General features: G+C 45.7%; 1 long non-coding RNA gene across 3 annotated transcripts; it reads right to left on the reverse strand.

The window, feature by feature from the left end:
- Positions 1 to 4,703: 4,703 nt before the first annotated feature.
- LOC147975961 (uncharacterized) lies at positions 4,704 to 16,561 on the reverse strand. Of its 3 annotated transcripts, none has more exons than XR_015601229.1 (3): positions 15,937 to 16,561; positions 6,297 to 6,371; positions 4,704 to 4,998 (listed from the first exon to the last, which is right to left on the reverse strand). It is a non-coding gene; the product is annotated as an uncharacterized LOC147975961 (long non-coding RNA). The 3 variants fall into 3 exon arrangements; XR_015601230.1 differs by lacking the exon at positions 15,937 to 16,561 and adding an exon at positions 7,693 to 8,030; XR_015601228.1 differs by lacking the exons at positions 4,704 to 4,998; positions 6,297 to 6,371 and adding exons at positions 12,938 to 13,246; positions 14,544 to 14,618 and having other exon boundaries at positions 15,937 to 16,560.
- Positions 16,562 to 17,004: the final 443 nt, after the last annotated feature.

Here is a 17,004-nt window from a genome sequence, read left to right on the forward strand (position 1 = left end):
GACTTTCCATTGTTTTTCTCATTTCATATACAACATTTTACTCGCTCTACCTGTGTGTTCTGTGCGTTGTGTTCTGTTTTCGTTATTATTTTCTTCTCATGCTTGCTCTCCTTCTAGCTTATTCTGTGCATGGATTCTGGAAACGACCAAGGACAAGCAACTCGAGTGAAATATTGCTTCACTTAATCCGGCGATGTTATTCTTCTGAAACATGCTAAAGAAAGGTTGGTACTCTTGGGTAAATCCAGCCTTTTTGATTCATTTGTCTATTGTTCTTATCATATAGGGTGTATCCCAAAATTTTAAAAAATATGCCTCTCGGATCAAAATGTTAGTACGTGAACAGATGGTTTAAAAATATAGCCTCTATCAAAAGTTCCCAACGCTTGAGTGGCTGCAACGTGTATGGTAGCAAGTAAGTACTGATGGTGCAGAATGGTTGCAACATTGAGCAACTAGCTGGTTTTGGCTATTTGGCTATTTTGCAACTGTAATTAGGACTTGGTTACTGATGCGTGCCAATATTAATCTATGTTAGTATTTTTTTCATACGACCAACATTAATCTATGTTGTGATGTATGACAATTCATTGCCGATGGAGTGCCATTTGCCGAAAATATTTGTATCTTTGCACTCTATTGCTTAGGCCTTTAATCAAGTTACTCTGTTGTTGGTTACATCCCTGATAACTAGATTGATACATTGTCGTAAACACATTACACTCCTAAAAACACATCTACTAGGCTTATATGCCCAGTCTGTATAGTAGCTAGCTTCATCTTGTCTCAACGTTGGTAACAATATTTAAAAATAGCACAAATAGGCCCTCCAAACACCATGCCTGTTGGGCTCTCTTTCCTACCGAGTTAGATGACAACCATTACAAGGTAAATTGGTCATATAATTTCATTTCACACAATATGTGATAGGGCATCTCCTCGGTTTAAACCATTCTATATATAAGTTCTTCTACTTTTTTCTTGACTTACAACATTCTCTTCATATAATTTCATTCCACGGAATATGTGATAGGGTCATAGGGCATCTGCTCAGTTTAAACCATTCTATATATAAGCTCTTATACTTGTTTTCTTGACCTGCAACATTCTCTTCATTCTCTTAACATGAAACTCTCTCCACATATGGTCTATTGGACACTATACTTTTCATGTGATTCGGTATTACCTATCAAAGTCATGTAATCACTAATCAGTGTTGTTGGGGATATTACTACTGGACATAAACCGGCCAGGAGTAGCCGGATTAACTTTATGAAGATTAGAAGCCCATGAAGATGTAGAATGATGGCGCTTTACGAAGGCCCAAGGCCCAAAGGCGAGTTACGCCATGTAGATGTAAACTGACCTTATTATGTAACTTGCATTGTAAGATAGGAAGGATAGAGACCGAGCCGGACACATTTATGATCCGGCCTCGGGACTCTGTAAACCGGCGGGCGTCAACCTATGTATATAAAGGGACGACCCGGCAGCGGTTTAGGGACAACACACAACAACTCGAGAGCCAGGCAAAGCAGATTCGCTCCCCAGTCATCGAAATCCCAGCAATACCAACACAACTAGACGTAGGCTTTTACCTTCATCGAAGGGGACAAACTAGTATAAAAACCCTCGTGTCCCTTGTCCGGTTTAACCCCTTTAAGCTAACCCATAGCGATGGCTCCACGACTAAGGGATTTATGAATATTTTCTGATAAACCGGTGTTTATTACAACCCGACGTGGCTTTCAACGCTCAATTGTCAGTACACGATCAGTTCTAACCCGGCAGTACGTTGCTCCGGTCTGGTTTTGACTAGATGTCACCATGATTATACGAACAAATCAGTGGCTATTATAGCCCGGTATGGTTTTTATATGAACCGACAAGAGGGCAAGGAGTCATCAACACTACAGATTGGTGTTTTTCACCCTTATTATACAAACAGTTGGTCAGCCAACGAGGTATGTCACAGGTATTATCTATTTTATATCTGGTTATTACAATCTTGGTTATCCATCCAAGTTATGTATATATTTTTTGGGCATTGTGACCCGTCCAGTGGTAAACCACTAGGACATTTTCAAGTTTTTATATGCAGGAACAAAAGCCATAATGGACTATGCATATCATAACCCCCAAAGGCATGGCAAGTTTTAGGTAACAAGCAAAACAAACATGCTCGATGGCATGGCAGATAAAGGTGTTCACGCTATCCTATTACAAGGCGCTTTAAATAACCCAAATTGAATAATTGTTTTCAAGAGTGGAAGACTGCAACTAGTAAACCGGCCACCGGTTTAGGATTCCTCATCTGGACGGCTTGACGATTGAGGGTCATCTTGAGTGGGCGTATTCTCTTCATCCCTCCCAGTCGCTGGAAATCAGTCGTTGACCAGTCGATTCCAGTTAAGGCTTGAAAAACGGCTTCTTCATGAATAAGGTTGGAAGGGTCAATATCAGGAGCGTAAGTATGCTTACGGATTGGCGGAACAAGCTCTTCTACATTATGAATCAGTGAGGGCTGTCTTTTCCCTTCAGCATCGTAAACCGGTTGAAAATGTGACAGATCTGTGTCCTCCGCCAATTTGCTTGCTATAGGCCGCATCTCCTTTGTTAGCCTTCGGAGATCGTCATTATTGAAGTCTGAACCGTCTTCTTTCACACCAGGATAGCCTTTGATGATATCTGCCGGTTCAAGATCCGGAATCCATGCCTTGGCCCCGATTAGTGCGGTCAGTGCACCTGACCTCGTGGCTGATCTCTTCAGTTCGTCGATCTGGGCAGGCAGCATGGCCAGCTTTTCGATAGTTTCTTTTATCAGTGATGGCAGGGGCTTGTTATAAGCTGCAGTGCAAATGGCTCGTTGGGATCCAGAAAACAGTTGTTCTATCAAAGTGTAGGCCGCTTTAAGCTTCATCCGCATGTTGGAGCCCAGATAAGTAATGCGGGTCCCTGTCATGGTTAAACATCAGTAAACAAGTCATTCATAAGATATTACGAATTACAAAAATTTCATGAGAAAGTACTTACCAAACACAGCAGAAGTCATGGCATTAATATGCCGCTTTAAGCCAGCCAGCTCTTCAACCACCGGCTTCAGGGCTGCCTGTGCGTCCTCGGCCTTCTTTGTTAAACCGGCCTTTTCTATTTCCCAGTCTGCACGCTCTTTGTTAAAGGTCTCTTTCAGCCTTTCCATGGCTGCTAAGGCATTTGTCAACTCTTCCTTAGCCTTGGAAGCTTCTGCTTGCTGAGATTTGACGTTCTCTTGAAGGTCAGCGGTTTGAGCATCCCTTTTACTCAGCTCGGCCTGCAAAGCCAAGATATATCAGCAATGAGATATGTCTATTTTGAAGTACCAAGCATATAACAAGTTATGCACTTTGTACTTGGGGGCTAATGCCTATTTGTTCTATCATCAAAAATTTATTTGCAAGTCTCAAGTACAATGCAAGCATTATCCTTGACACTTGGGGGCTAATTTACATCTGTTCAAATGGATGCATGGATTAAAGACCCGGTTCACCTTGGAAAGATAAAAACCGGCCCTTGGGGACTAGACAGGCGAAAACTACAGGAATACAATAATCACGTCTGGTTTACTTCAAAAGATCAGTTGGTATATGAAGGACAGGTTTGCAAGAGTTGAAGGTATTATAAAGTCCCAGTTTATGATTGCCATCATAAACCGGCCCTTGGGGCTACTTGGGTTGATACTCATACTTTGGATTTAAGAAAGGAAAAGTGATGAAAATACCTCATAGCGTTCCTTCATCAGGTTCACCAAACCGGCTTCATACTCATGGTTTGAGTGCAGACGGTTTAGAAAACCAAAGTGAAGTTCTTGAGCGCTGAGATGGGCGTAGCTTGACAAGTCGGTGCTCCATTTGCCTTTTTCCATGGCAGCACGCTCTTCCTTGGCACTATGTTTGGCCAAGATTACAGGATGGCTAGGAGAGGTGTGACCAATACCAGTAATGATAACCTCACCTTCTTTGTCTCCAGTAGCCTTTTCTGGGGTTGATGGAGTGTCAGTAGCTCTCACCGGACTAGAAGATCTGTCACCAGTCCGGATTGGATCTGATGATTCATCATCAGGCACAACAGTATCAACTTCTGCTTGTTCATCAGTATTGTGATCTTAAGGGGGTGGTTCATCAAAGGTAGCTTTAGGAGTTGGACCCTCCGGTTCAGCAGTCTGCTCCGGTTCAGTAACCACCTGGTCTTCGGGCGGATTATTCACCTGAGCCTTTTTACTGGGTCTAGCTTTGGCTCTAAACAGAACAAGATGCAAAGGTTAGCACAGCATATAAAGTATGAAACATCAAAAGAAAGGGGTGAAGTACTTACCCAACTACGGTTTTGAGAGGGGGGAGTTGTGTTGCTGTTGACTCGCCAGAAGATGAAGGAGGTGTCACCTGATAATTCGAATCGGACGGATTAAGAGGTTGTCAAAAATATCCTGCCTTGGGATAAGAAGTGTCAGAAGTGGGTGAGACCTCAGATCGGCGCTTTCGAACCGGGGTGTCTGGTAAACCGGTCGAAGTGACCTTTTGGCCGCTATGCCGGGTTGTGCGGCGAGCCTCGTGCTGCTGCTTTGTGACGCCCCCGATTTGACCGTACACTAATCATACACGCAAACGTGTACGATCAAGATCAGGGACCCACAGGCAGATATCACAACACAACTCTACAAATAAAAATAAGTCATACAAGCATCATATTACAAGCCAGGGGCCTCGAGGGCTCGAATACAAGAGCTCGATCATAGACGAGTCAGCGGAAGCAACAATATCTGAGTACAGACATAAGTTAAACAAGTTTTCCTTAAGAAGGCTAGCACAAACTGGGATACAGATCGAAAGAGGCACAGGTCTCCTGCCTGGGATCCTTCTAACTACTCCTGGTCATCGTCAGCGGGCAGCACGTAGTAGTAGGCACCTCCGGTGTAGTAGGAGTCGTCGTCAACGATGGCGTCTGGATCCTGGGCTCCAACATCTGGTTGCGACAACCGGGTAGAAGGGATAGGGGGAAAAGAGGAAGAAAGCAACCGTGAGTACTCATTCAAAGTACTCGCAAGCAAGGAGCTACACTACATATGCATGGGTAAATGTGTAAAGGGCCATATCGATGGACTGAACTGCAGAAAGCCAGAATAAGAGGGGGATAGCTAATCCTGTCGAAGACTACGTTTCTGGCCACCTCCATCTTGCAGCATGTAGAAGAGAGTAGACTGAAGTCCCCCAAGTAGCATCGCATAGCATAACCCTAACCGATGATCCTCCCCTCGTCGCCCTGTGAGAGAGCGACCACCGGTTGTATCTGGCACTTGGAAGGGTGTGTTTTATTAAGTATCCAGTTCTAGTTGTCATAAGGTCAAGGTACAACTCCAAGTCGTCCTATTACCGAAGATCACGGCTATTCGAATAGATTAACTTCCCTGCAGGGGTGCACCACATAACCCAACACGCTCGATCCCATTTGGCTGGACACACTTTCCTGGGTCATGCTCGGCCTCGTAAGATCAACACGTCGCAGCCCTACCTAGGCACAACAGAGAGGTCAGCACGCCGGTCTAAATCCTATGGCGCAGGGGTCTGGGCCCATCGCCCTTTGCACACCTGCACATTGCGAACGCGGCCGGAAGCAGAACTAGCCCCCTTAATACAAGAGCAGGCTTACGGTCCAATCCGGCGCGCGCCACTCAGTCGCTGATGTCACGAAGGCTTCGGCTGATACCACGACGTCGAGTGCCCATAACTATCCCCGCGTAGATGGTTAGTGCGTATAGGCCAGTAGCCAGACTCAGATCAAATACCAAGATCTCGTTAAACGTGTTAAGTATCCGCGAACACCGACCAGGGCCAGGCCCACCTCTCTCCTAGGTGGTCTCAACCTGCCCTGTCGCTCCGCCACAAAGTAACAGTCGGGGGCCGACGGGAACCCAGGCCCACCTCTACCGGGATGGAGCCACCTGCCCCTTCAGCCCCCAACTCCGAACAGTATCACCGGTAATGTAACAGTGTAAAGTATATAGAATATGCCCGTGATCACCTCCCGAAGTGACCACGGCCCAATAGTATAGCATGGCAGACGGACAAGAGGGTAGGGCCACTGATGGAAAACTAGCATCCTATACTAAGCATGTAGGATTGCAGGTAAAGGTAACAACAGTGGTAACAAGGACAGGATATGCATCAGGATAGGATAACGGAAAGCAGTAACATGCTACACTACTCTAATGCAAGCAGTATAGAAGAGAATAGGCGATATCTGGTGATCAAGGGGGGGCTTGCCTGGTTGCTCTGGCAAGAGAGAGGGGTCGTCAACACCGTAGTCGTACTGGGTAGCAGCGGCGTCGGTCTCGATGTCTAGCGAGAGAAGAGGGGGAAGAAACAATAAATATAATGCAAACAAAAGCATGACGATGCATGACATGACAAAGCGTGATGCTAGGTGTGCCCTAACGCGGTACGAGGTGGTACCGGTGAAGGGGGGAACATCCGAGAAATTATTCCCGGTGTTTTGCGTTTTTGGGCAAAGGAGCCGGAGTGGGGGAAAGTTGTGTGTTCGATAGGTTAGGGATGCGTGGCGGACGAACGGGCTGCGTATACGGGTTCGTCTCGTCGTTTTGAGCAACTTTCATGTACAAAGTTTTTCCATCGGAGTTATGGTTAATTTTCTATGATTTTCCAAAGTTTTAGGTATTTTCTGAAATTTCTGGATTTATTATATTTAGTTTAATCCAAACTGACTAAGTCAATTTGACTAGTCAAAAGGGGCATGTGTGACCCACATGTCATAGACTATTTATCTGAACAATTAAATAAGTCTAATTTATTTAATGAGGGCCTACATGTCATCTACTACTAGACTAACTTAGCACTAATTAAGACCTATTATAGTAGTACTAATCTAAGTAAGGGCCGGCCATTACTGGGCATAGCCGGCCACATGCACGGCGCACACACACCTACACAGCACACACACGCTGCCAGGGGTTAAGTATGTTCTATGTTAAAAGAAAACAGCAATTTGTGAATTTCATAGAATTTAATCCATCCATCAAATGGATTTGGTCCAATGGGGTAAAATGAAGATTTTCAAGTGTACTCTCTGCCCAAATTATTTTTATCCACATAAGAACTTGCCTTGTGGATGTTTATTGGCTGTCAAAGGGGCTACCCAATGTGAATTTGCCAAAGCTAGCTGCAGCTACAGTAACTGAACGTTACTGTAGCAGAGGAGCTGCAGCCGAGTGCAGCGGGCAGAGCAGCAGTAGGGAGCGGCAGCCGCGGCGGAGAAGGCCACAACAGTAGGCTGCGGGGCGAGGTGGTGCGCAGGGCGGAGCAGAGGGAGCCGGGCCGCGGTGTGGGGCGGACGACGAAGGCGGCGAACGTCCCTACGGTGTGGGCAAGGGTCGGCCGGGGCGACGGCTGCAGCAACGGACGAGCGTCTGCAACTGCGGGGCAGGCGGGGGCACACGCGGGTGGACGCGGGCGAGCAGCGGCAGCTTGAGCAACAACCGCGGCTAGCAGCACCGAGCAGCAGGCAGCGCGTACACGGGAGCAGCAGCGTGCGGCAGCTCGAACGAGCTCCGGCCATGGCGGACAAGGGAGCTATGGCTACGGCGGTGGCGTACTCGAGCTTGAATCCGAGCTAGTCCAGAAGGAGAAAGGTGCGGGCGCTCACATCGGAGCACACGAGTGGCTCGGTGAAGGTTTAGAAGCGCAGACGACGGCGATCGACGAGGTTGAACGGCAACGACCGAAGGAAGGGGATGAGGTCGATCCCGGTGATGTGGTCCACTCCATCTCGATCCAGTCCTTCCAGTCGACGCGGACGAGGCAGGCGATGCTCCAGGTGTGATCTCAGCCGGCGAGGAGCTCGGTGCGCGCGGGAATAATGATGGCCATGGTGATGACGGCGTTGGCTGAGCGATGCGGGAAGAAAGCGGCGCGAGGGAGGGGGAGAGAGTGGGCTAGGGTTTGACCACGGCGTCGAGGGAGGTCTTGTAGGACGACGGGGATTCACGGGATGGTCAGCACGTGGCAGATCCGCGACGTGGACGGGTGCACGGTGGCCACCCAGCCCTGTGAACAGAGGAAGAAGAAAAAGGGGAGTTGGGCTGGGCTACTAATGTAATAATTGGGCCTAAGTGTACAGTAGATTAGGTATTATGTTTTTCACTTCTTTTTTGTTTATTGTTTTTCTTATTTATCTACTGTTTTGTATTCAGTTTAGGTACTAAATGATTTTAGTTAAAGTTGAAACTCCACACATAATCACCTCCTGATATTTTGGGTGTTTTCCAAAAAGTTTGGGGTTATTTGGAAATGTTTGAAATTAAGTTCATATTTTAATGGGCATAATAAGGGATGCTTGTTCACTTTATTTATTTCTAGGGAAAATTTAAAATTCCATTTAATGTTACCTCCTACATGGTAATTACTTAGTGAATATTTGCAACCCATCGAACATTTTTCCTTATCAGTTTGAAGAAATAAAATTTGACTTGTTTTTGGAATTTGAATTTGAATCGGTTTCGAACTAACGCGAGATTAGCAACAGTAATTGAAGTGACGTGGCATCATTAGCAGATGGTTATTGTAGCTTAACTATCCGGGCGTCACAATTCTTCTCCACTACAAGAAATCTCGTCCCGAGATTTAAGAGGGGAGTAAGGGGGAAGAATGGGTTATGAAATTCTAACAATTCTTCTTGGTCTTGGTTGCTCTTCCCGAAGTAGTAGATCCTCCTCGTTGAAGTATTTATTTCCCTGCTCCAAGTCATCATGATGAAGTCGGCATCCTTGCTTCGAGAACTCCATCGTACTTACGAAAGAATAAAGGGTGGGTATAATCCGGGAGAACGGACCTCTGCAAGGTTGACTATCTAGTAGCTAACATCGAGGAAGGTGGCGGAAAGTAACTCTCGAACTAAAACTTAAGAAAATATTGAGAGTAAAGTAAGGAGATACCATGAGAAGTTTCAAGCGGGTAGGCAATCGTTCGTTGCCTGAAACAAAGTGTGAAAGGGGTTCAGAGCAACGGAAATAAGTATTGTGTTTAATACCAGAATTGAGGAACACACAGAAGGTGGCTCGTGAACTACATACGAAACCAAACGTGAGGAATAACTTTGGAAATAGGGGGTGTATAGGAGAGTCAGGTTTCGATCCTGTGGAACTGTGGGTTATGGGCCCACCATGTGGGTTAAAGTAGGAAGGGCGGTGACATCTTGCACGATCATGATAGTAAGGCATGTCAGAGGGTAGCCTGTCAGTTATGTCAGTAACAACTTCGGTACCAAGGGCGAGGGACGAAGAGAACCATTTTCCTGCTCGTTGAAACGAGGCGGACCAATAGGCACAGTTCTCGTCCATCGGTGGTTATCGGAATGTCATCAACAATAGTAACATGGTCTTACTGACAGAGTTGTACACCGAGATGTTTGCACAAGCAGTGAATTATTACTGCTTATATCATATAGATCATAGAAAGGGTTTGAACAAACCAATGGAAAGGGAAAAGTGTCTATCAGATTTAATCAGAACAATGGAAAGAAAAATGTGATTAAACACATATTTCAGGGTATATCCTTCCCAAAGACAAGTAGAGCATGATATCCATGATAGGATATAATGTAGAAAACCATTTAGGTTAGGGGAGAGGAAGTTCATGACATTTCCAAAACAACGGTGTTTGAATAATTGATAAAGTAAATTTAGCATGGCGCTTCAAATGTTCTTATCGATGATCAGAGTGCCACATACATGCTTCGAGATAGCATTGACATGGTCATCAAGTAAGGGTTAGAATTTGGATGCACAAAGGATCCATCAAGAACAACTTGTAGAATAAGTCTTACAATTTTCTCGTGGAAGAATGGATAACCTTGCTGAAAAGGAATCTATAACAACAAGTCCTCCGACCAGGTGTGATCGGCATGACCTCACCTTACCGATATATAAGGACCAATGTAATAACTCTTGGAATATGTTCCAACCATCATATCTGACCGAGATTCAGATCTGATTGGTGCCGGGATGCCTTAGACTCAGGATGCGTGAGAAGAAAAGGTGCAACACAATTGACGAGACGACATTGTAAGATTCTTGGGAAATGTACTATGGAAGCGAGTTCCATAACAAGAGTTCATCATTAAAACCAAGGAGAGAATGAAGAGGTGGTTGATGAACTCAGCGACAATTCATTGAGATTTTTAAAAGATGGATTTCCACACTTATGTGAATAAGGAAATAATATTTGTCAGATCAGATGACATAATGAGGTATGCTCCAGGAAAACATACATAGTTAAACATTTGTTGAAATGTGCACCCGAAATATGGGCTAGGTAGCACAATCAATGTTCGAATGATGATTCAATAAGCCATAGACGTAGAATGAAACTATAGACCAATAACTTCAAAGCAATAGGGTTGCTAGAAGTGTAGAATTTACACCATTTGTCGGTATTCCGGTTAGAAACCACACGGGGACCAAGAAAAGAATGGTGATGTTAATAAGTATCACTTGTATCAAAAATTTTTAAGGGTGGTGAATTTCCCATGACAGCCTAGACATAAAAGATAGCAATACTCCAAGGTAAAACATAACATAAGTTGGATAGCAAGGATCTCAAGGTACAACACAAGACATGAACAAGTTTGTGTTGAAGGGAAAGCAAGAATGTTGCCGATGATAACACAAATCATTGAGGGGCAAGGATGGTATTTCTCATCATGAATTCAATTGATATCATGGAGGAACTCAGAATGTTGATGATGATCATGACAAATTATGTCGAGAGGTTTCATGGAGATTTAATCGGCTGGCGATGACATCAAGTCAAAGGAATGATGAAGCGAAATGATCTTGGGACCATGAGTAGGACAGAAACTCGAATTCAAGCTTGTCGTTCAAGGTGGAACGATAAGACGAGGAAATCGACATAATCTTAGCTCATCGTCGAAAGTTGTGCTCCGGGGTTAAGGACCAGGTAGCACAGTTAAAATCGGCACAATAATGATATAGCCGAGCAGGCTAGGACTTACGTGATCGAGTTCAAATTCGTAAGTAATGAAGGTTACCAAGAGTTGTTTAATCGCGGTGTGAACTCGATCCAGTTATCGATGTCTTTGAGTGTTTATTAACTCAGAGCCCGTAAAAAAATTTGGAATCAGTGAGAATGTAATACTTGATGAAGAACGCATAAGAAGTTATGCAGTTCCGTGATAATCTCGAGATACCAGGGGGGTAATATTCGACGACAGATCAAAGTATAGGTTGGACTAGGGTATTGCTCTGCATAAGACAAGTGTTCAAACTTGCACGAGAAATGGAATCAAGGAGAAACATGGTCGGAACCACGATTGCAAAAGGCCAGATCCTAGATATAAGATGAACTTATACCAAAGGAATAATTAATTTAAGAGAAGCTTTAATGATAAGATCTACATCGTGTCCATGGGCATGAACACAAAGTTCAAGGTCGACTCCCACTTCTTCAATGCATAACCTTTCATTTACTTCTCGCGTTCGATGAAGTGGTCGTGTTGAAATTTAATCTGGTAAAATACCAAAAGAGTATGACTCATGAAAACTTTCGAGTCCACACATATTAAGGAAGGCATAGGTTCAACCCATCGGGGCTTCTTAAAACATATACCATGAACTTCGGGAGTAAATAACACAAACTCAAAAGTAGAGTAAGGTTGTCAAAAGTAGAGGATACAATTTACCAAAGGCATTATGTATCCGGTAAAAAATCACAAGAATTTAGGTCGTCAAGGACACTGTTGGATAATAACCCGGCAATGGGTATGGCGATCAACAACGAGGCTGATGTGAGTATCGGAACTCAATCAGAGGAAGAAGGAATGCCAAGGCATCAGATTATAGAAACAACTTACTAATTCAAAGCTTAATGCAAAGATTTTTTTTGATTTCCAAATCAAGGGATCAGAAGCAATCGTTCTGATCGAAAATGAATAAGTTAAATAGACTTAAAAGCACAACCGATCAAGGCATTGATTGGTCAAGAACCAGCTCATATCCAAATGACGTCTGAGCCGAAAGGATAATCCTAGGATTCGACTGATGATTGTGAACATTCACAACTTACTGAATCAATGGACTCAAGAATGATAGTGACAAGGGATGCCAATAGGATTACTATACTTATGGGATTAACCATAATGCAAGCAAGCAAGAATTTCAAAAGCAATAAGCTACTAAGGATTTTTAGAAGATCGAATATTATTTTGAAGAACTTAGTGAAACACACAAACAACTAGGGATGGGCGGATACTCGGTAAGTGCGAGAAATTATCCGTAGGGGTGTGTATGTGGATAATGAACTGCAAGGTAGTAGGCACAAACTATTCTCGGAATAATAGAGAGAATTTCCGAGGTATCTTGTAATAACAAGATCAACAGGGAATGATGGTACGAATAACAACTGCAAGTAGTTATCCATAAGGGTTGACGGTGGAAGGGGAATTGCAAACACGATGAACACAAGTTCTCGGGTTAACAGCGGAGAGTATCTTCAGGGTCTTCACGTACAGCAGACGATCATCAGTAATAAGGGGCTCTCCGGGTGAAAGTGATAATGAGATCCTAATGTTAGATTTAGCAAAATTCATTTAACCCGAATAGAAGAGAGCTCAGAGTCCCAGAGTAAGGATCGAGGAGTAAAAGATCCTAATACCACCCAGATGGCGACGTGGGCCCGTAAGGCACACAACCATGTTAGTAAAAGTTTTACAATGTCGAGACTCGCCTTCGGCCAAGGAGTGTGGAAGGGGGATTCCTACAGGCAGTCGGCTCTGATACCAACTTGTGACGCCCCCGATTTGACCGTACACTAATCATACACGCAAACGTGTACGATCAAGATCAGGGACCCACAGGCAGATATCACAACACAACTCTACAAATAAAAATAAGTCATACAAGCATCATATTACAAGCCAGGGGCCTCGAGGGCTTGAATACAAGAGCTCGATCATAGACGAGTCAGCGGAAGCAACAATATCTGAGTACAGAAATAAGTTAAACAAGTTTTCCTTAAGAAGGCTAGCACAAACTGGGATACAGATCGAAAGAGGCACAAGCCTCCTGCCTGGGATCCTCCTAACTACTCCTGGTCGTCGTCAGCGGGCAGCACGTAGTAGTAGGCACCTCCGGTGTAGTAGGAGTCGTCGTCGACGATGGCGTCTGGATCCTGGGCTCCAACATCTGGTTGCGACAACCGGGTAGAAGGGATAGGGGGAAAAGAGGAAGAAAGCAACCGTGAGTACTCATCCAAAGTACTCGCAAGCAAGGAGCTACACTACATATGCATGGGTAAATGTGTAAAGGGCCATATCGATGGACTGAACTGCAGAAAGCCAGAATAAGAGGGGGATAGCTAATCCTGTCGAAGACTACGCTTCTGGCCACCTCCATCTTGCAGCATGTAGAAGAGAGTAGACTGAAGTCCTCCAAGTAGCATCGCATAGCATAACCCTAATCGATGATCCTCCCCTCGTCGCCCTGTGAGAGAGCGACCACCGGTTGTATCTGGCACTTGGAAGGGTGTGTTTTATTAAGTATCCAATTCTAGTTGTCATAAGGTCAAGGTACAACTCCAAGTCGTCCTGTTACCGAAGATCACGGCTATTCGAATAGATTAACTTCCCTGCAGGGGTGCACCACATAACCCAACACGCTCGATCCCATTTGGCCGGACACACTTTCCTGGGTCATGCCCGGCCTCGTAAGATCAACACGTCGCAGCCCTACCTAGGCACAACAGAGAGGTCAGCACGCCGGTCTAAATCTTATGGCGCAGGGGTCTGGGCCCATCGCCCTTTGCACACCTGCACGTTGCGAACGCGGCCGGAAGCAGAACTAGCCCCCTTAATAAAAGAGCAGGCTTACGGTCCAATCCAGCGCGCGCCACTCAGTCGCTGACATCACGAAGGCTTCGGCTGATACCATGACGTCGAGTGCCCATAACTGTCCCCGCGTAGATGGTTAGTGCGTATAGGCCAGTAGCCAGACTCAGATCAAATACCAAGATCTCGTTAAACGTGTTAAGTATCCGTGAACACCGACTAGGGCCAGGCCCACCTCTCTCCTAGGTGGTCTCAACCTGCCCTGTCGCTCCGCCACAAAGTAGCAGTCGGGGGCCGACGGGAACCCAGGCCCACCTCTACCGGGATGGAGCCACCTGCCCCTTCAGCCCCAACTCCGAATAGTATCACCGGTAATGTAACAGTGTAAAGTATATAGAATATGCCCGTGATCACCTCCCGAAGTGACCATGGCCCAATAGTATAGCATGGCAGACGGACAAGAGGGTAGGGCCACTGATGGAAAACTAGCATCCTATACTAAGCATGTAGGATTGCAGGTAAAGGTAACAACAGTGGTAACAAGGACAGGATATGCATCAGGATAGGATAACGGAAAGCAGTAACATGCTACACTACTCTAATGCAAGCAGTATAGAAGAGAATAGGTGATATCTGGTGATCAAGGGGGGGCTTGCCTGGTTGCTCTGGCAAGAGAGAGGGGTCGTCAACACCGTAGTCGTACTGGGTAGCAGCGACGTCGGTCTCGATGTCTAGCGAGAGAAGAGGGGGAAGAAACAATAAATATAATGCAAACAAAAGCATGACGAATGACATGACAAAGCGTGATGCTAGGTGTGCCCTAACGCGGTACGAGGTGGTACCGGTGAAGGGGGGAACATCCGGGAAATTATTCCCGGTGTTTCACGTTTTTGGGTAAAGGAGCCGGAGTGGGGGAAAGTTGTGTGTTCGATAGGTTAGGGATGCGTGGCGGACGAACGGGTTGCGTATACGGGTTCGTCTCGTCGTTTTGAGCAACTTTCATGTACAAAGTTTTTCCATCGAAGTTATGGTTAATTTTTTATGATTTTCCAAAGTTTTAAGTATATTCTGAAATTTCTGGATTTATTATATTTAGTTTAATCCAAACTGACCAAGTCAATTTGACTAGTCAAAAGGGGCATGTGTGACCCACATGTCATAGACTATTTATCTAAACAATTAAATAAGTCTAATTTATTTAATGAGGGCCTACATGTCATCTACTACTAGACTAACTTAGCACTAATTAAGACCTATTATAGTAGTACTAATCTAAGTAAGGGCCGGCCATTACTGGGCACAACCGGCCACATGCACGGCGCACACACACCTACACAGCACACACACGCTGCCAGGGGTTAAGTATGTTCTATGTTAAAAGAAAACAGCAATTTGTGAATTTCATAGAATTTAATCCATCCATCAAATGGATTTGGTCCAATGGGGTAAAATGAAGATTTTCAAGTGTACTCTCTGCCCAAATTATTTTTATCCACATAAGAACTTGCCTTGTGGATGTTTATTGGCTGTCAAAGGGGCTACCCAATGTGAATTTGCCAAAGCTAGCTGCAGCTACAGTAACTGAACGTTACTGTAGCAGAGGAGCTGCAGCCGAGTGCAGCGGGCAGAGCAGCAGTAGGGAGCGGCAGCCGCGGCGGAGAAGGCCACAACAGTAGGCTGCGGGGCGAGGTGGTGCGCAGGGCGGAGCAGAGGGAGCCGGGCCGCGGTGTGGGGCGGACGACGAAGGCGGCGGACGTCCCTACGGCATGGGCAAGGGTCGGCCGGGGCGACGGCTGCAGCAACGGACGAGCGTCTGCAACTGCGGGGCAGGCGGGGGCACACGTGGGTGGACGCGGGCGAGCAGCGGCAGCTTGAGCAACAATCGCGGCTAGCAGCACCGAGCAGCAGGCAGCGCGTACACGGGAGCAGCAGCGCGCGGCAGCTCGAACGAGCTCCGGCCATGGCGGACAAGGGAGCTATGGCTACGGCGGTGGCGTGCTCGAGCTCGAATCCGAGCTAGTCCAGAAGGAGAAAGGTGCGGGTGCTCACATCGGAGCACACGAGTGGCTCGGCGAAGGTTTAGAAGCGCAGACGACGGCGATCTACGAGGTTGAACGGCGACGACCGAAGGAAGGGGATGAGGTCGATCCCGGTGATGTGGTCCACTCCATCTCGATCCAGTCCTTCCAGTCGACGCGGACGAGGCAGGCGATGCTCCAGGTGTGATCTCAGCCGGCGGGGAGCTCGGTGCACGCGGGAATAATGATGGCCATGGCGATGACGGCGTTGGCTGAGCCATGCGGGAAGAAAGCGGCGCGAGGGAGGGGGGAGAGAGTGGGCTAGGGTTTGACCACGGCGTCGAGGGAGGTCTTGTAGGACGACGGGGATTCACGGGATGGTCAGCACGTGGCCGATCCGCGACGTGGACGGGTGCACGGTGGCCACCCAGCCCTGTGAACAGAGGAAGAAGAAAAAGGGGAGTTGGGCTGGGCTACTAATGTAATAATTGGGCCTAAGTGTACAGTAGATTAGGTATTATGTTTTTCACTTCTTTTTTGTTTATTGTTTTTCTTATTTATCTACTGTTTTGTATTCAGTTTAGGTACTAAATGATTTTAGTTAAAGTTGAAACTCCACACATAATCACCTCCTGATATTTTGGGTGTTTTCCAAAAAGTTTGGGGTTATTTGGAAATGTTTGAAATTAAGTTCATATTTTAATGGGCATAATAAGGGATGCTTGTTCACTTTATTTATTTCTAGGGAAAGTTTAAAATTCCATTTAAGGTTACCTCCTACATGGTAATTACTTAGTGAATATTTGCAACCCACCGAACATTTTTCCTTATCAGTTTGAAGAAATAAAATTTGACTTGTTTTTGGAATTTGAATTTGAATCTGTTTCGAACTAATGCGAGATTAGCAACAGTAATCGAAGTGACGTGGCATCATTAGCAGATGGTTATTGTAGCTTAACTATCCGGGCGTCACATGCTTCTTCAAAATAATTGTTGGATCCAAGTGAGCAAGAGGATGAGAAAAGCTTACTTTCTGGACCGCTTGATGTATTTTTTGTGTTAGCAGGGAGTCTGAACCGGAGGAAAGGATAATTACCTC

Source organism: Triticum urartu, chromosome 4A (assembly GCF_056163025.1).
Source record: "Triticum urartu cultivar PI428250 chromosome 4A, HENAU_Tu73, whole genome shotgun sequence".
NCBI classification, from domain to species: Eukaryota; Viridiplantae; Streptophyta; class Magnoliopsida; order Poales; family Poaceae; genus Triticum; species Triticum urartu.